The sequence below is a fragment of the Arachis hypogaea genome, chromosome 15 (assembly GCF_003086295.3).
Source record: "Arachis hypogaea cultivar Tifrunner chromosome 15, arahy.Tifrunner.gnm2.J5K5, whole genome shotgun sequence".
Taxonomy (NCBI): domain Eukaryota; kingdom Viridiplantae; phylum Streptophyta; class Magnoliopsida; order Fabales; family Fabaceae; genus Arachis; species Arachis hypogaea.
Window position 1 is genome coordinate 80,698,199 of NC_092050.1, and position 17,393 is coordinate 80,715,591.

The window sequence follows — 17,393 nt, forward strand, 5'->3', positions numbered from 1 at the left end:
TTTCATAGCTTGATTTCAAAAACTTTGATCCGAATCTTCTAATAAGATAAAAGAACATTGAACTTGAACGAAGAAAATGCAGAGAATAAAAAGAACATAGAGAAAGAAGAGAAACGCATAATGCAGAGATGGAACAGAACATAGAGATGTAAAAAATGCTGAGAAAATTAGAGAAAAGAAACAAAATCTACATGAAAAAGGCTGTTATATATATTCGCACATTGAGTCCAAAGTTTGTTAGAAGTAGTGGCGCGCGGAGGTGAATTAGGTCAAAGCTACTTGGTTAGACTTGGTTGGTTAAATGACTTGGATGTAGAGATTAATTGATAAATTAATAAATAAAAAAAGGCAAGGAGTGAAACAAGTCGGGTTAGATATCTACAAGAAGATAAATACTAATACTAAAATATCTTGTGTAAAAATAATAATTAAGATATTGATATTATTATTATATTAAATAAAATGTCAAATGACTTAATAATTTTAAACTATCATCTTTAAATGAAAATATATAACAATACTCATAATTGTAAAAGAATTTATATAGAATTCTAGTTCCACTGGAAACTCTAGAAGGCATGTGAACCAATGCCTTTAAGGGCTGAAGAAACTCCGATTCAAGGGTATAGGGTAGCATAACCACACATTGTTTCACTAATTCCAAAGCAATATTTATCATAACAACCCAGCAATAAGTTAACTGTACTTAAAATCAAATATTAATCCAAAACACCACTAAATTACCAAATATTTCAGTGTTGATACATTGTGAAAGGAGCACAACGGCATTGTCGGCATTGTCATTGACCAACTGATCTCGGAATGTTTTAGAATAAAGGTAGAGAGTCATTTTTTTTGTGGCCCATAATGGTAGCAAGAAGAGAAGGTATCTCACTCTTTTCGGTCTTCCCGTTAATTAGTAGATTTTGTTTAACATCACTAGTTTCTTCTATCATATAATTTGCTATGCTTCTGTTGTCGGTAAGATCTGTAGCAAGCTAAGAACGAGAACCGTGTAACTACAGTTGTCTTGCATTTTAAGTAATTTATTTTTTCCTACATCTACCAATTTCTTTACATGTCTTAGTGTCCTGTGATTGCCACCACGTGGAGCACTACCCTTCCCAAGTGGGATGTAGTGGTATATATAGCACTAGCATTGAGGTTCAGGATTGATTTTACTGTATCATAATCATTTTCTTCTATATTACTGAACAACTTAGACTGACCAAAGATACCCATGACTACCTACAATTTTCAAAATTTAAATTAAACATATATGCACTACATATGGATTTTTTTAGCTAAATAAAATAAATATTTTATTTACGGATATAGGTAATTTGGAGCGTTTTTACCGATTTGCATTGCATTACTTATCTCGTTTACAGTGTAAATGAAATAAGTGTGCGTATATCTTGTTTACACTGTAAACGAGATAAGACACATCATGAAGTTTACGTATCACATTTACACACGTGTTATCACATATAGCATATCTCATTTACAGTGAAAACGATATATACACACACTTATTTCGTTTACACTGTAAATGAGATAAAGCTTAGATACGTCTATATAAGGAACTCATTGAAAGCACCTCAAGTGTCACTCTCATTACCTTTTAACCTTCATTTCTCCCTTTGTCGGACATTTTTCTTGATATCTTTGAGATACTCAGATGTTATGGTGCACAGATGCACGAGACGATGACATCAACTGCCTAAATGTGATTTGGTACATCGCGGGAGCGATTGACTTCTAGGTTAGTGTTTTTGTTTTCCTCTTTTAAATAAATAAACATATAATTATAGTTAGGATAGTTTTATAGATTTAATGTTGTTATACATGAGTAGAATAGATTATGTTTTCGTAACATAAAATAAGTTAGTTGGCATGTTATTAACATTTGTTAAATGATGGAATATATTCTTAGTAAATGTTATTTAATTTAATTTAATTTAATTATTAAATTTTTATTACGTTTTCTTAGATTACATGAGTGCACCATCACCCTACAGGACATTTCATACCATCTTGGGTTACGCACTCACGGAGAGCCAATGGATGGGTGCTTGCATGATTTTCACACATGGTACTGTCACCTGACCTGGAAATGGGTAGAGGAGCTCCTTGGTGTCAGGCCTCCTCATGCTCAGCAACAAGGGGCACAGAGGAAGGAGTCATTCTCCATCAAGCTGATGTCGCTAAGGGACTAAGTATGACATATGCCAGCTATTATAGATGCTGCCACCCTTCGACAGTACACTTGGTGTTACATCCTGTTGTTGATCGGGGGTTACCTGATGGCAGACAAATCAAACAATTAGGTCCATATTAGGTGGATGCCCTTATTAGTAGACTTCGAGAGGTGCCGCAGTCTGTCTTGAAGATCTGCTATGCTTGCATAGACGTACCACTCCATATGCTCTGTAGCACATCAATCTACCACAAATATTGTTGGATGCACTCTTCTACTGATCACGTGGATCTACTATATATTTTTTCAGTGGTATCTACTTGAAAGATAGATTCTAATATTTTTGTTTGCTGTGAGGTAACTATTTTCATATACTGCTATAATAGTTTTTATGCATGTAATTCAAAAATTTGTTGCATAAATTGAGAGATTGTTATTGTTGCATATGTCCACAAGTTGATAGGTTGGCCTAGCAGAGTAAAGACCAGTTTGACCAGTAAGTTTTCAGATATCATCTTTGGTTGGACCGGTTACAATTGGATTAGGTACGTAAAAGTGTTTTAGTTAGTTGTCTTTAAATGAGTGGTTCTCCTATGCAATGAACTGAACTTGATGATTATATTACACTTTATTTTGCAGTTCCAATGGACACCGTACGATGACTCAACCCTACAGGCCATTAGTTCGAATTGGTTCAGAGAAGAGACAAAGTGAGGGACATTGATGAGTGTTCTTCCTCTTGTCTGCTTCAACATTGTTGATTTTCACCATGTTGATCGGGTGAAATGTTAGTTCGGAGGCGAGCAGCTGGTGCCTGGAGACCCGATCAATGTTGACCGGTTCTGGACCACGATAAGACGGGACAACGACGTGTGGTGACCCACTTGTCATCAGCAGTAGTATGATAGATGGAAGGCTTGATTTGAGGAAGAATTTATTAGACTCTTTAGCTTAGACAAGGAATTTACTCTTCGAATTATCACACTCAAATATCTACCCAGTGTTACTGTTTCTCATACGACAATTAGGATACACACTTACGACCATATATCCACTACCACTAGACATTTTTGCTTAATTTTTTGAAGAAAAACGGAGGGTAAGAAGTGAAATGTTTGTGTAGAATACAAATAATTGCAGATCCTTTTATAGCTGTTCGAAATTTTTTGTACTTTATCTCGTTTACAGTGTGAACATCATGACTTTTTCAATATCTGGTTACACTGTATACAACGTGTTGAGCATTCTCTCCATGTATCACGTGTGCAAACGTGATACATGCAACTACAAACGTGTCTTATCTCGTTTACAGTGTAAACGAGATATACACACTTATTTCGTTTACACTATAAATAAGATAGGCAATGCAATTCAAGTCAATAAAAATGATAGAAATTATTTATATCCATAAATAAAATATTTATTTTATTTATTTCAAAAAAAATGCTAGTAATCGTAATATATATTTTATACATATTAAAGATGTTATAATAGTTATGTAATTTTAGCGATACTTTTGAATTCAGAGAATGTTTTTTTTTTTAATTTAAAAAGTAGAGAAATATTGTCAAATAATAAAGAATATTAAATTAATTTTAATAACACCTTTTAAATATTCCACAAAATTTTATATCCTGTCATAGCTGCTATAATAATAATCAACATAAATTTCACTTAATAAATATGCATACTAATTAAGTATAAGTTTGCATTACATTGATCTTTCTCTATAAAATTTATAACTCATAATAGTAGAGTGAACATTTACTATGCCTGCAAATCCCCTCTCTAAGACAATTTTATACTAGGCAAATTCTAGTACGAAGATATTTCAATAATTATGATAGTTGTATAAGTATGGTTAAAATTAAAGTTATATTTTTTTTATAATTTGATAATATATTTTTTATTTTTAAAATTAAAAATAGTATTAAATAATAAAAATATTACTTTAATTTTAATAACACTTTTTAACGTACCATAACTGTTATAAAATAGATATACTAGTACCTTTGTACTAATACAACACCTTTAATGCTAGTATTTTTAAAAAGAAAAATCAATATTTTACAGAATCAATGTAATTAACTAAAAAATATTTTTTTTTCACTACAAGATAAACACCTATTCAGCCACATTTTTTTTAGGCTACATTTGAAAAGCGTAGCCTATTCATAGAATAGGCTACGCTTTTCTCCGTGTTGTCTTTTTATAAGAGAAAAGGATACACAAATGCGGCATCATTTAAAAAGCGTAGCCTTAGATATTAAAGATACCACTTATAAAGCGTAGCCGTAGGTTGATATCTATAGGTTCACTTTTCATATCAAAGGAGACGCTTTTAAAGGATAGCCTATTTATTAAGTTTTGGGTGCGTTTTAAAAGTGATGCCTAATGTCTCTAGAGCCAAAAACTTAACACTTAGTAATTTTTTTTCCTTGTTTTTCCTGAAAGCAAACTGATCACCTTAACACTTAGTAAAACTTAGCAAACTTCTTGAGTCTCAGTCACCTTCGATAGCTCAGTCACCTTCATCCTCGTAAACCCTCGATAGCTCAGTCACCCTCGATAGCTCACCATCGTCGCCCCCCACTCACTCTCTTCACTCTCGCCATTGACCCTCTCACTACAAGCGGAAACCCTCTCACTCTCGCCATTGAGAGTCGTCGCCTCCCACTCACGACTCACCTGCACTACTCTCCACGTTGACCGTCGTCACTCCTCTTCGCCATCGCTTGCACTAATCGTCGCTATGCGGCCTTCACCATCGTCGCTGCGCCGCTCTCACCATCGTCATCTCCGTGCTTCTCATCATCGTCTTCGCTGTGCTCACATCATTGAATAGGTATGTATTGATTTCTATTTGCTTTTGAAATTGATCAGTGGCTTAGGGTTCCTATTTTAGGAATTTTAATTTGGGGCTTTTAATCTCTAAAATATGGGTTTGTGAACTGTAATTTGATAACATGCATGCTGTTGTTGATGAAGATGTGTGGTATTTTAGGGTTTGTTAACTGTGATTTAGCTTGTCTATTTTCTCTGTATTTTTGTTTCTGAGACTAAATCCAAATGCAGCGTTAATAAGCTTTTGTTTCTGTGATTTCTCAATGAATAAGTTGGCTTCCGTTTCTCTGTTTTCAGCTTCCTGTTTTCAGCTTCCTGTTTCTAACAGAGTTCTTGCAGTTTGAATGGTTTCTTGGTTAGCCAGAAACAGAAATGGTGTGAAGAATGTAAAGAATGAAAAGAAGACAATGAGTAGAGAAGAAGTAGAAGAGGAAGAAGAAAGGTAAACTGAATTGTAAATTGAATTGAAAGAAAGAAATCTGATTAACATGAAAACCAATCATATACAATCCTGTTTATGTAGCCATATCAGGTGAGCCTTCAACAAAGGCAATAACCTTGTAAGTACCAATAAATATAAAAAGACTATGTTATTTAAACTATAATATATATAATTAAAATTAATTATTAAAATTTATTAAAATATTGATATACTGATATATTTAAAAGCTTTTTTAAATTAATAATTAATACAGAACATAGTATAAGAAATTAATAATATTAATAATAACAATTCCTGTTTTGTACAGAAGTGATACAAAGAGTTTGTGGACTTTGTTAAGGAAATTTCTGATTCCTTGCAAGTTTTATGGTGTCCTCATCAGAATAAATATTATCTCAGGTGCTTCTCAACAATAACCCCAAAGAGAGTTTAATTTGTCTTCTGCAACTTCTTCATCTTTTTCAAGCACAAGATCTTCTACTTCAGGTATGAATTGGGTTTAGGATGCCTCAGTTTTAGAAATCTGATTGTTTGACATCTCCATTGTAGAAATCTAGGTATTCATCTATAAAAATGGGGACATTATAGTTACTTATACCCCTTTTGACTAAAACTACAATTTTTCCCTCAGTTGCTGATTCTTATGGTAATTCTTTTCTGAGACTGAAGTTGATTTCTTGAATAGGTGAATGATTTAATGTGTTATGTGTGTAATATTAAAACACTTGTTCCAACTAAAATAACAATGGGTTCCAATCAGATTACAACAGCAACAACAATTACCAGCCACAATCTCAGACTCTAAGCAGAAGATCAGATGATGGTTACAATTGGAGAAAATATGGTCAGAAACAAGTGAAAGGTAGTGAGAATCCAAGAAGTTACTATAAATGCACATTCCCGAATTGCCCAACAAAGAAGAAATTTGAGAGATCCTTGGATAGACAAATCACAGAGATTGTTTATAAGGGTACTCATAATCACCCTAAGCCTCAGAATACTAGGAGAAACTCTTCATCTTCTTCTAATTCTGCTGCTTTTGCAATTGCTCCCTCCAATCAAATGAACAACTTTGAGGTGACTGATCATCAATCTTATACACATGGTAGTGGACAAATGGATTCTATTGCCACCCTTGAGAACTCCTAAATTTTAGTTGAGGATGATGATTTTGAACAAAGCTCTCAGAGGTGTAAATCAGGTGGAGATGATTATGATGACGATGAACCTGATGCCAAAAGATGGTAAATTTTTAGTTCCATCCTTTTTATTATTATCATTATTATCCAAAGAATTTCAGCTATGTCAGAAATACTTCTGATTTTTTGTTGCTATTTTTGGTTTTAGCCTGATCTTAATTATATATTATTATCTACTTTATGTGGTTAATAACCCAAAGTTCATTTCATGGTCTAATGTTGTTATGAATTATGCAGGAAAATTGAAGGGGAAAATGAGGGAATATCAGGAGGTGGAAGTAGAACAGTGAGAGAACCAAGGGTTGTGGTTCAGACAACAAGTGACATAGATATCCTTGATGATGGCTATAGATGGAGGAAGTATGGCCAGAAAGTAGTTAAGGGCAATCCAAATCCAAGGTAAAAATATTTTTAAGTCACTTCTTTTGATTCATCTTTTTTGGAAATTCTTTCAACTTATTTTATGTTCTATCATGTCACAGTACTTTGATAAATTCCTTTTTTCCTTTTCTCTTGGATCAAACATCGCATGCACATCATAAAAGGACATAATATGTTGTATACTACTACTTGATTCATCTTTTTTTAAATTTGCACTGTAACATGGGTGTACCTACTATTCTGGTATAAAATTTCTTGGTCAAATTAGGCTTTAGGCAACCTCCCTTCTCTTCTTTTCTTTTTCCCTAGTTTGTGCATGTGACACTAGAAGAATAAAGGATACTTATATAAAATCGACTATCAAAATTAATTTTTTGTATCAAATGGAATTTTAGTTAGAAATCAGAAGTTAGTTTGTTTGTTTCAAATTTTGACAATTTGCTGCACTATAACTATTAGACTAGCATCTGTTATAACAGTTATTTTAGTTTCAAAAGTTAGTGTCGATTAGTTTCAAATTCTGATCATTGTAGAACTCGACAGGAAGGAATTTGATTCAAGAGCTATACCCTTGCATGTTTATAAATTCTAAGTAGCCGGTTCAGTCCCCTATTGCAGCTCTTTCCCATTTCTTAAAGATAAGTATTGCTCATAAGTGTAGCAATGGTCGTATGAGCTTGCTGATTTTGTTTAAAATTTAAAATCAATAGTAAAAATATGTGCATGATAAGCAGGTCTTTCCCAGTGTATTTTTGCTTCTTATGCTTACTATATGTCATTCTGTTTCCTGAATTTTGATATCAATGAGGTTGTTGGAGTTTGGGTGCCTGGTTGCAGTTTTATGTGGTATTCTTGTGTCTGTGAAAGCTGAGATTAGCATGACTCTTTCTTTTAGTTGCATTGTCATAGCTACTGGTATTCTTGTGTCTGTGAAGAGAGCTATAACCAAAGCTATTCACTGCCTAAAGTCCTTCAAATTTTAATGGTTGAAGCCATTGTTGGCATAGTAAGAGTTGGTCAATTGGTTCTAATAATTTCCAGAAGATGCAGCTTTGATATGTTCATTTTTATTTTGTTCATTCAAATTTAAGATTTCGATCATAGTTCTCTATTAATGAATTGAGTTTGATTGAGTTGCAAAAGTAATATATGTAACAATATGAATGCAGGCAATAATTAGGGGTGTGACATGGCTTCTACATTATTTTTGGAATGTACACAATTAGCATGTTTATTTGATTCTCGATTTGGTAGTGAATTTGTTTGAAGTTATTTATTATGATGATGAATTGTTGATTTGCTGCAGATTGAGCATTAAGATCCAGTTGCATCTGATGCATTCCATGAATGGTAACCGCCGATGATTCAGATCGAGTCTCCATTTGGAACTGGGAATGGGCCAATGCTGCTCTGCTCTCTGCTCGCCCAGTCTTCATCAAGAATTTGCTTCAATATATGTTCAATTCAGTCGCAGATGTTAGGTGCTCTATTTGACATCAATTTGTTTTTTTCTCTTCTATCAGAAGATTAATAACTTTTATTAGAAGATACTTATGTAGGATACAATATTTTAGTTTTTTATAGTTTATTAGTAGTAAATTCTAAGTGATCTAATGTATATTTTGATACAGGTATGTTTAATTTAGTGTGAGATGTATGAATATTCATTTATGATCATCCCAATATTTTTAGTTCATTATAAATATATTTTGTTAAAGGATAATTTTTATTATTTAAAGAATATTGTATGGTATTATTATGTATTTATTTTTATTTTATAATTTTTGACTAATTTAATTAAAAAAATAGGATTATATATATAATCATATTACTAAATATTAGGTTTTAGAAAAAAAATTATTAGGGACCTAAGGCTACACTTATATATAGTAGCTATAGTATACAAAAAAAAAAAAGAGGGACCTAAGGCTACGCTTATAAAAAGTAGCTATGGTATATAATGTGGTTACGCTTTACAAGTGATGCAGTAGCGTTGAAAAGCATAGCCTATTCTGGAAAAATGAAAGCTGAAAAGCGTAGCCTTTGGTCCTAGACAGCATCACTTGAAAAGCGTAGTCTATTCCCAAACGCCAAAAGCGTAGCCTTTGAGAATAGGCAACGGCCGAATAGGAATCACCCCAAAAAGCGTAGCCGTAGCCCAAAAAGCGTAGCCATAGCCTAAGGCATCATTTTTTCACTTTTGGCTACACTTTTCAAGTGTACCTGAATGGGTGTTTTTCTTGTAGTGTTTTATCGTGAACAATAATACTTTTCTCTTCTCTATGTTTAAAATATATGCTTTTTTTTACAAAATTTAAATAACATATATTTTAATTTATTTAACTAAAATATTTTTCAATAATTATTTTTATATATAAATTATTAATAATTATTTGGTTGATTCAAGAAAAGAAAAGATAATATAAAATATATACTTATTATTATTGTAATATATATTTTTATATTTAATGTTTTATCTTGTTAAAAAATATTTAATGTAAACTTTTAATACGAGTTGAAATCTATTTTGGCTCCTGAAATTTTTGACCGGCCTCAATTTCGACCTCTAAATTTAGAGTTACCCATAAATTTTGAGGTCGAAATTGAGGCCGATCGAAAATTTCAGGGGCCAAAATGGTTTCAACTCGATTTAATACATTTCATCTTTAATGATAGAATATTAAAAATAAATAAAATTTATTACAATAATAGTAATATATATTTTATATTATGATTAATATTATTGTGGTAGTAAAATTAATAATATAAGATATTTTTTTGTTATTATAATATATTTTATTAAGGTATATGTTATATATTAGCTCTTGTAGACGAGGAAAAGATATATTTTAAAAATAGAAGAATAAAGTGTTATTTAAATATCTCGTACGAGATAAAAATGTCATTTTTTAATTATTTTTATATCAAATATTATTTTAAAAATTATGAAACAATACACGATAAAATCATCTTTAAGTACGCTTCTAAGATACACATAAAACTCATTGTTATAAATTATACGTATGGAAAAAGTCAATTAACTAATTTCCCTCTATGTAACGTCTTCTAGCTAGCTTTGTTACCCCTTTCCCTAAATGAGTCCCCTAAATTAATAAGACACACACTAACCAAATTATTCTCTGATTTCTCTCCTTGTATAGAATATTCCTTTTCTTTTCTTACATATATAATCATTTACATAAACTTTTAAGATGAGTAAATATTCATCATATGGTATAAAAAGTATTTTTTTAAAGAATCTAAATTATTTTTTTGTTGTCTCAAAAATTGGAAATTTAAACTTACACAGAACTGACGCTTCCTTTTTTCTGTGGGATATTAGAAGCGATGAATAAAAAATAAGAGAAGTGTTTCAGGGATTATTTAAAATCGAATGATGATTGGACTTGCTTGCGAGGCCTAAACGTTTAAAAAAGGTGGTCTTCAACTTGTTCTGCATCAGGGAGTCGCCGTCCAAATTGTATGTGTGAGAGAATTGGAGGTGATACCTGCAAGATACTACAATGCCTAAGTCAGTAAAGGGTTAAGCAGGTTTAAGTATATTAAAATTTAAGTATACTTGAGGGTGTCAGTGTATTTATAGGTGATAAGCCAATAATCACTGCTGAAGTAGTTCCACTTTTGATGGTGGACAACCGTCCCTTTATCTTGGGGTTGTTGGGATCTCTCTTCTAGAAGCGGATGAGAGATTCAAGGAGGCAGTTGCTCACTTAGTTAAGTATGAGCTGCTTGTTTTAGTCTATCCCGACCTCTTAGAAGAGATCGGATAAGTAGATGAGGCCACTCTTCTTGACTGGGCCTTTTAACTTTATTGGGCCTGGCTTATATTTTGGGTCAGGGTATGAACAGTGCCCCTACTCGTGTCCGATCTCTTCATTTTGAGTCGGATTTGAGTATTAGATAAAGTCGGAGATGCGTAAATCGGCATCTCCTTTTCAAGTCGTAAAACCGATGTGATTTTGAATTGAAAACCGATGCGATTTCAGGTTGTCAACCGTCGCGTCTGTTGGCTTTTCAGCTTCGACACGTGGGGAGCGGTTACATTGGTAACGGTGTACCTTTTTTAATGAGTGGAGGCTTTTACGGTTTTGCCCCTTGCGTCTTTTAAATACCGGTCCCTTTTTCCCTTTCTTCTTTTTCGTCTTCTTCATTCAACTTACTCTCTTTCTTTCGCGCTTTCTTTTTCACCTAAATCTCTTAGTGCTTTGGTGTTTGCTTTCAAAACCTTTGGCTTCCTAGTAATAGTATTTTGGCGCTTATTCTGTCTTTGCTAACAGTTTCCTTCTCCCAGAAAAAGGTTAGTTTTTCACCACTGCACTTTTTCTTACTTTTACATTGTTTTCTCTGTTTCTAACTCCTTTGTTGATTGATAATTAGAAGTTGATAATTGACTTAAATGCCACTAAAGCTAGTCTTTCCTCTAGGATTTGGTTAGGACTTGTTGAATCAAATTAATCCATCCACTTGACTTTCCTCCATGGTTAGGGTTTAACTAAGTGGGAGCAATGGACAATTGTTGTCATAATTGATAAGGATAGCTAGGATAGGACTTCTAATTCTCATTCCTTGCCAAGAGCTTTTCTAGTTGTTAGTTTAATTCTTTTGCCATTTATATTTCTTGTTTCTTATTCTAAAAACCCCAAAAGATACCTCATAACCAATAACAAGAATATTTTATTGCAATTCCTAGGGAGAACGACCCGAGGTTTGAATACTTCGGTTATTAGTTTTATTAGGGGTTTGTACTTGTGACAAACAAATTTTTGTATGAAAGGATTATTGTTGGTTTAGAAAATATACTTGCAACGAGATTTCATTTGTGAAATTCTAAACCGTGAAAAATTCAATCATCAGACGGCTGGGCAACGCATTATTGAATCTCCTCCTTGTGATGTTAATTCGTCCGAGGGGTTGCTGTCGAGTTCTTCCGCTCAGCCCGATGTCGTCCCAACCTCTGCTGCTGAAGAGGTTCCTCTAACCCCTCCGACTACTGTGGCTGACCTGACTTCCTCTCCTGATGATGGCTCTAATCCTCTCCCTGATTTTATCTGATATTTTTGTTAAGGCTTGGTTTATGGGACCTTTTATAAACACTTTTGTGTATGTTTTAAGTATTTTTTATTTCTCGGCTTGTGACTCTGGATCCTTCCTAATAGGATCTTTAACAACTTCTATTTTGGATGTTTTTAGTCTTTTTAATGAGACTTTTTAACAAAGTATCTGTTTTTGCTTGCCTCGTAAAGGAAGTTTATGCCTTTGCAAGTTTTTCTTTTAGGCTTTGTTTGCGTGATGAATGATTTTTCTATTGTTTGCAATGCTTTTGTGGGAGCTTTTTAATAAATGACATTTCATTTTCCATTACTTTGGTACAACATTCAACTTGTTGTGCTATTGAATCATTTTTATAACTTAGGTTATTTTTGCACTGTGTTTTATAACTTAGGTTATTTTTAACCAAACGTGTGCCTTATTATTGGTTATTGTAAATATTTTCTTTTACCTGTTTATTTATTTTTATTTTTGTTTTTAATTTTTATTAGTTACTATGAGTTCTCACCCACGTCGCTTTGAGTTTGGTTCTAATATTATTGAAAGGAATGGAAGCTATAATAGGAACATGCATCAAGGTCAAAACAATCAGAGATGGATGGAGCCACGAGGATCTGATAAACCCTTTAGGCAACAATACCTTCCAAAGTACCCTGGACGATGACCATTCCATAATGCATGTCAAGACAATAGTTATGGTGGACCCCTTCGTGACAACCATCACCCACCAAATTACTACAGTCAAGAGCCATTCCGAGGTGCATACCAAGATGATAGATATGGTGGACCCCCTTGTAATTACCGACAAGCCCCATCATATGCCTATGAACCACCTCCTCAACATAGCTTTGAACCACCACACTCACAAGCCCCCTATTACCATTCACCTCCGTATGACCCTAACCCATATCCACCCCAATTCCAACCCAATTACTCCCAAGAACCACCACTTCCCTATGTGTCATGTCCATATCCATCGCCCCAAGAATCAAGGGAGCAACTCAAGGAAACAGTGGAAAAATTTCATGCAACCCTTCACCAATTGAATCAAGCAATAAATCGATTACCCTCCCAACATTCAGACGCTCAAGAAACCCCCATGGCTTCATGCGGACAATCTAATGAGGAACGCAGCGTGAAGGAGATACTGGAAACCCCACTGGATAGTAAGGAGCATGACTTTGTACTGGAACAAGTGGAGGAAGCCAAAATTATCAAAGAAGAAGAATTGGTTGAAGACTTAGGAGACGCTGAACCTCCATGGGAATCCAGAGTTATGGAGAACCCCGTCAAGAAATTTGCAATTGATGCTAAGGAGGATAGTGCACAGCACCAAAAGCAGGTATCTTATGAAGAACTGGACAGATCAACTCACGAAGCGAGTTTCCTTGATAATGATAATCACAAGTCAAGTTTTCCTAGTAATGAACTTGCATCTGCAAGTGAATTCTTTGAGATGGAAGAATCTTCCCCAAGTGAATATGAAGATGATGCTTTTCTCAACCTCCAAATTTTGACTTGAGTGATGAGGAAGATGTCGAAGACTTGGATCAAGACGTGATTGCAGTTGAAGAAGTCTACAAAGAAGTGGAAGAATTCACTGAAGAATACAAGGGAGTAGAGCATGCAAAACCACTGGAAACACCTTTTCCAAGGCCATTACCATCCAATACAAATTTCAAGTGTGTAAAATCCTTAGCCTTTATCTTTACTTTTCCACTTGAATATGGTTTGCTTGAAACAGGTGACCAGCTTAGAGCCCTTTGCGGCTTTAAGAGTAAAAGGGAAATGGTTTGTGCTCAAGGCTAGTATGCAAGATTCAACAAGGTTCCACGCTTCACTTTAAAGTGTAAGGATTGGTTTCGAGTTCGATTGAATGGGTCTCAGAAAATGTTTGGTCATCCTGGTGAGAATACAACTTCCAAACCGCCCGGCTGGAAAAATATAGATCGAGACAAAGGCGGATATAAAAGCAAGGTTTGGGATCCTGGAATCTAATATGATATTCAGCACCCCGGGAGCCTGAAAACATGTTTAAAATTGCTCAAGGGCTTTACATGACTAGTTTGGGACCCCGGAGGCTGTTGGCATTCAAAACAGTGGTGGAGATTTTTGGATGATTTCAAGCACAAGCCACTATAGCAGGAAGCTCATCAAATGTCCAACTTAAGGACTTTAACTAAAAGTTCTAGGTGGGAGACAACCTACCATGGTATGATCGTTCCTTTTTCAATTCCAATTTTATTTCGTCTTGTTTGTTTTTGAGTTTTATTTTATTCTATTTTTATTCAACCTATAATTATTCATTGCATCCACATTAGCACTGCATTTTGCATCCTGCATTTATATATATATATATATATATATATATATATATATATATAATCACCCCACGTGAGAGCGTAGGCCACGCGTGGGCGTCGATTAGAAATCGGCGTAAAGATCCAACTCCCAGAAAGTTGGGCTGAAATCGTGCGGCTGGTGTGTGTTTAGCACAAATTGGCCCACGCGTTCGCGTCCCTGACGCGAATGCGTCACTTGCACTACACACATCCTACGCGAAAGCGTGTGCGACGCGTACGCGTCGCATGAAAATTCTTGCCCTCTAATTAGAAACAGAGAGTTGCGCCAAAACGACGCTGGAATTGTGCGTCTAGCACAATTCTGAGTGATGCGTCCACGTCCCCACGCGTACGCGTCACCTTCAATATCCCTCAACCACGCGATCGCGTCAATGACACGTTTGCGTCATTTCCCTTTTCGCCCTAAACATGCGATCGCGTGCTCCACGCGTTCGCGTAGATTCAAAATCACTAACACCCACCCACGCGAAACCCTACCCCCCGCGTCACACTTTTCAGACTCTCCTTTTATCCTATTTTGCTTATTTTTCTGTATTTTTATTTTTATTTTTTATTTTTATTTTACCTTATCTTATTTATCTTCCGGTACTTGCACATTTTTCTTTTACTGTATTTCTGCATTTTGCACTTTGGTTTATATATTTATCTTAGATATAGTTTAGTTTAACTTTTAGCTTATTAAGTTGTGATATAGAAAATAAAAGAGTAAACTAGAGACTTTAGTATAACAGAATCCCAATAATCCACACACTGTGTGTGTGTGTGTGTATATATATATATATAGCAACAAATGTGAGTTAGTTAACAACATTTCTTCAAGGAAGAACACTAAGATTTTAAGAGCCATCCTAAGATTCACATTGAGAATAATGGGAACTCTTGATTTCTACTTGCATGACATACATAACTGATATATGGTTTTTGAGCCAAAGAACACACAACCCGTGAGTTTTTGAGCTTAATTGTATGGTTATATTCAACCATAAATTTCATTCCTGTGTGTTTTGCACTTCTTTTCTATGCTTGTAATATTTACTTTGTTTAATCTATATGTCCAATATAAAATGTAGATCCATACCCGCATATGATTGAGGCCATCATTTGAATTTTCCCTTACATATCCCAAATAAACCTAACTCCTACATCACCTTTGTTAGCCCCCTTGAGCCTTTTAATCCCCTTTTGTTCTATAACCACATTACTAGCCTTAAGTAGAAAAATAATTTAAAAATTCCAAGTTGAATCCTTGGTTAGCTTAAGATAGAAATTGTGATGCACACTAAGTGTGGGGAAAAGTGGGAACATGGGTTGATAGGAAAGGATTAAATTAATAAAATAATCAGGATTTTGGGAGCATACTCATATGAAACCAAAATAAATGAAAACACCATCTGCATTGAAAATGTTATGTTTATGTTTCAAAAATTTTTTTTTTAAGTAATTAAATAAAGGGACAAAATTTCTCCAAGAATAAGTTTAGTGAAAAATCAATGCACATAGGATAACCTTAAAAATAAATGGGTACATGAGTATGTAATACAAAAGTGGAAAAATTATGGGTAGCTAGGTAAATTTTCAAACTTATGAAAGAGTTTGTATATGTTAGGTGAGATCTTAGGCTAATTAAGGATTCAACTTATAGCTCACTTAGCCTTATATATACCCTTACCTTTACCTTGGCCCCATTATAACCTTGAAAAAGACCTCATGATGTTTGTATGTATACATTATATATTTGTTGATTGGTTAGATGAAGAACAAAGTTTTAGAAAGCAGGAATAGAAAAGAATAGAGTGATTAACCCCAAACACTGAGTGACTAAAGAGTAAACACAAAAATCCAGTGAGGGTTCAATAGCTCATCTCCATATATCCAAATTTAATTATTTAATTGTCTTGCAAGTTTGTGAAATATTTTAACCCAACTCAATTGTGAATGTATTTTAATATGGCTTGGTTTTAATTGTACATATATGATTCCTTGGAGAATATGAATCAAATTAACCACACGTAAGCTCTATATATATATATATATATATATATATATATATATATATATAGGTGGATAGTAATTAGAATTGCGTGATTCATTTAGGTAGTTTGCATTTAGAATAGATTGCATTGCATAAGATTCTACCATTCTAACTTTACCCTTTCTCTTGGATTTAGCATGAGGACATGCTATTGTTTAAGTGTGGGGAGGTTGATAAACCCCTATTTTATGACTCATCTTGTGCTCAAATTGAGTGTTTTTATCAATTCTTTACCCACTTATTCATATGAATTGCATGGTTTTACTTTTCCTTCCTTATTATGTGATAAGTGTGAAAACATGTTTCCTATGCTTTAAAAATATTAAATTTAATTATCCTTTATTACCATTCGATGCCGTGATTTGTGTGTTAAGTATTTTCAGGCTTTATAGGGCAGGAATGGCTTAGAGGACAGAAAGGAAACATACAAAAATGGTAGGCAAGCAAAAAAATGGAGTTTTGAAGAAAAGGCAGTGACGTGAACGCATGAATGATGCAGACGCGTGCCTAGCGCGAAATGGCATCGACGCAAACGCGTGACTGACGCGGACGCGTGCCTTGAGCAGAACGCAAATGACGCGGATGCGTGACCGACGCGTACGCGTGACAAGAAAGAACTCCAAACCACGCGAACGCGTGACAGACGCCACATACAAGAATCTGCAGAAAATGCCCCCAACGATTTCTGGACCCTTTTTCGGCCCAATTCCAAATCCAGAAACACAGAATATAAGCCAGAGAATGGGGGAATCAAACAAGAACGGAGAGTCAACTCATACAACATTCATAATACATAATTTTAGGATTAGATGTAGTTTTAGAGAGAGAGGCTCTCTCCTCTCTCTTAGGTTTTAGGATTAGG

The 17,393-nt window shown here is 34.3% G+C and overlaps 1 pseudogene; it reads left to right on the forward strand.

The window, feature by feature from the left end:
• The first annotated feature begins 6,227 nt into the window (after positions 1–6,227).
• On the forward strand, positions 6,228–7,119 carry LOC112747028 (WRKY transcription factor WRKY24-like; annotated as a pseudogene).
• Positions 7,120–17,393: the final 10,274 nt, after the last annotated feature.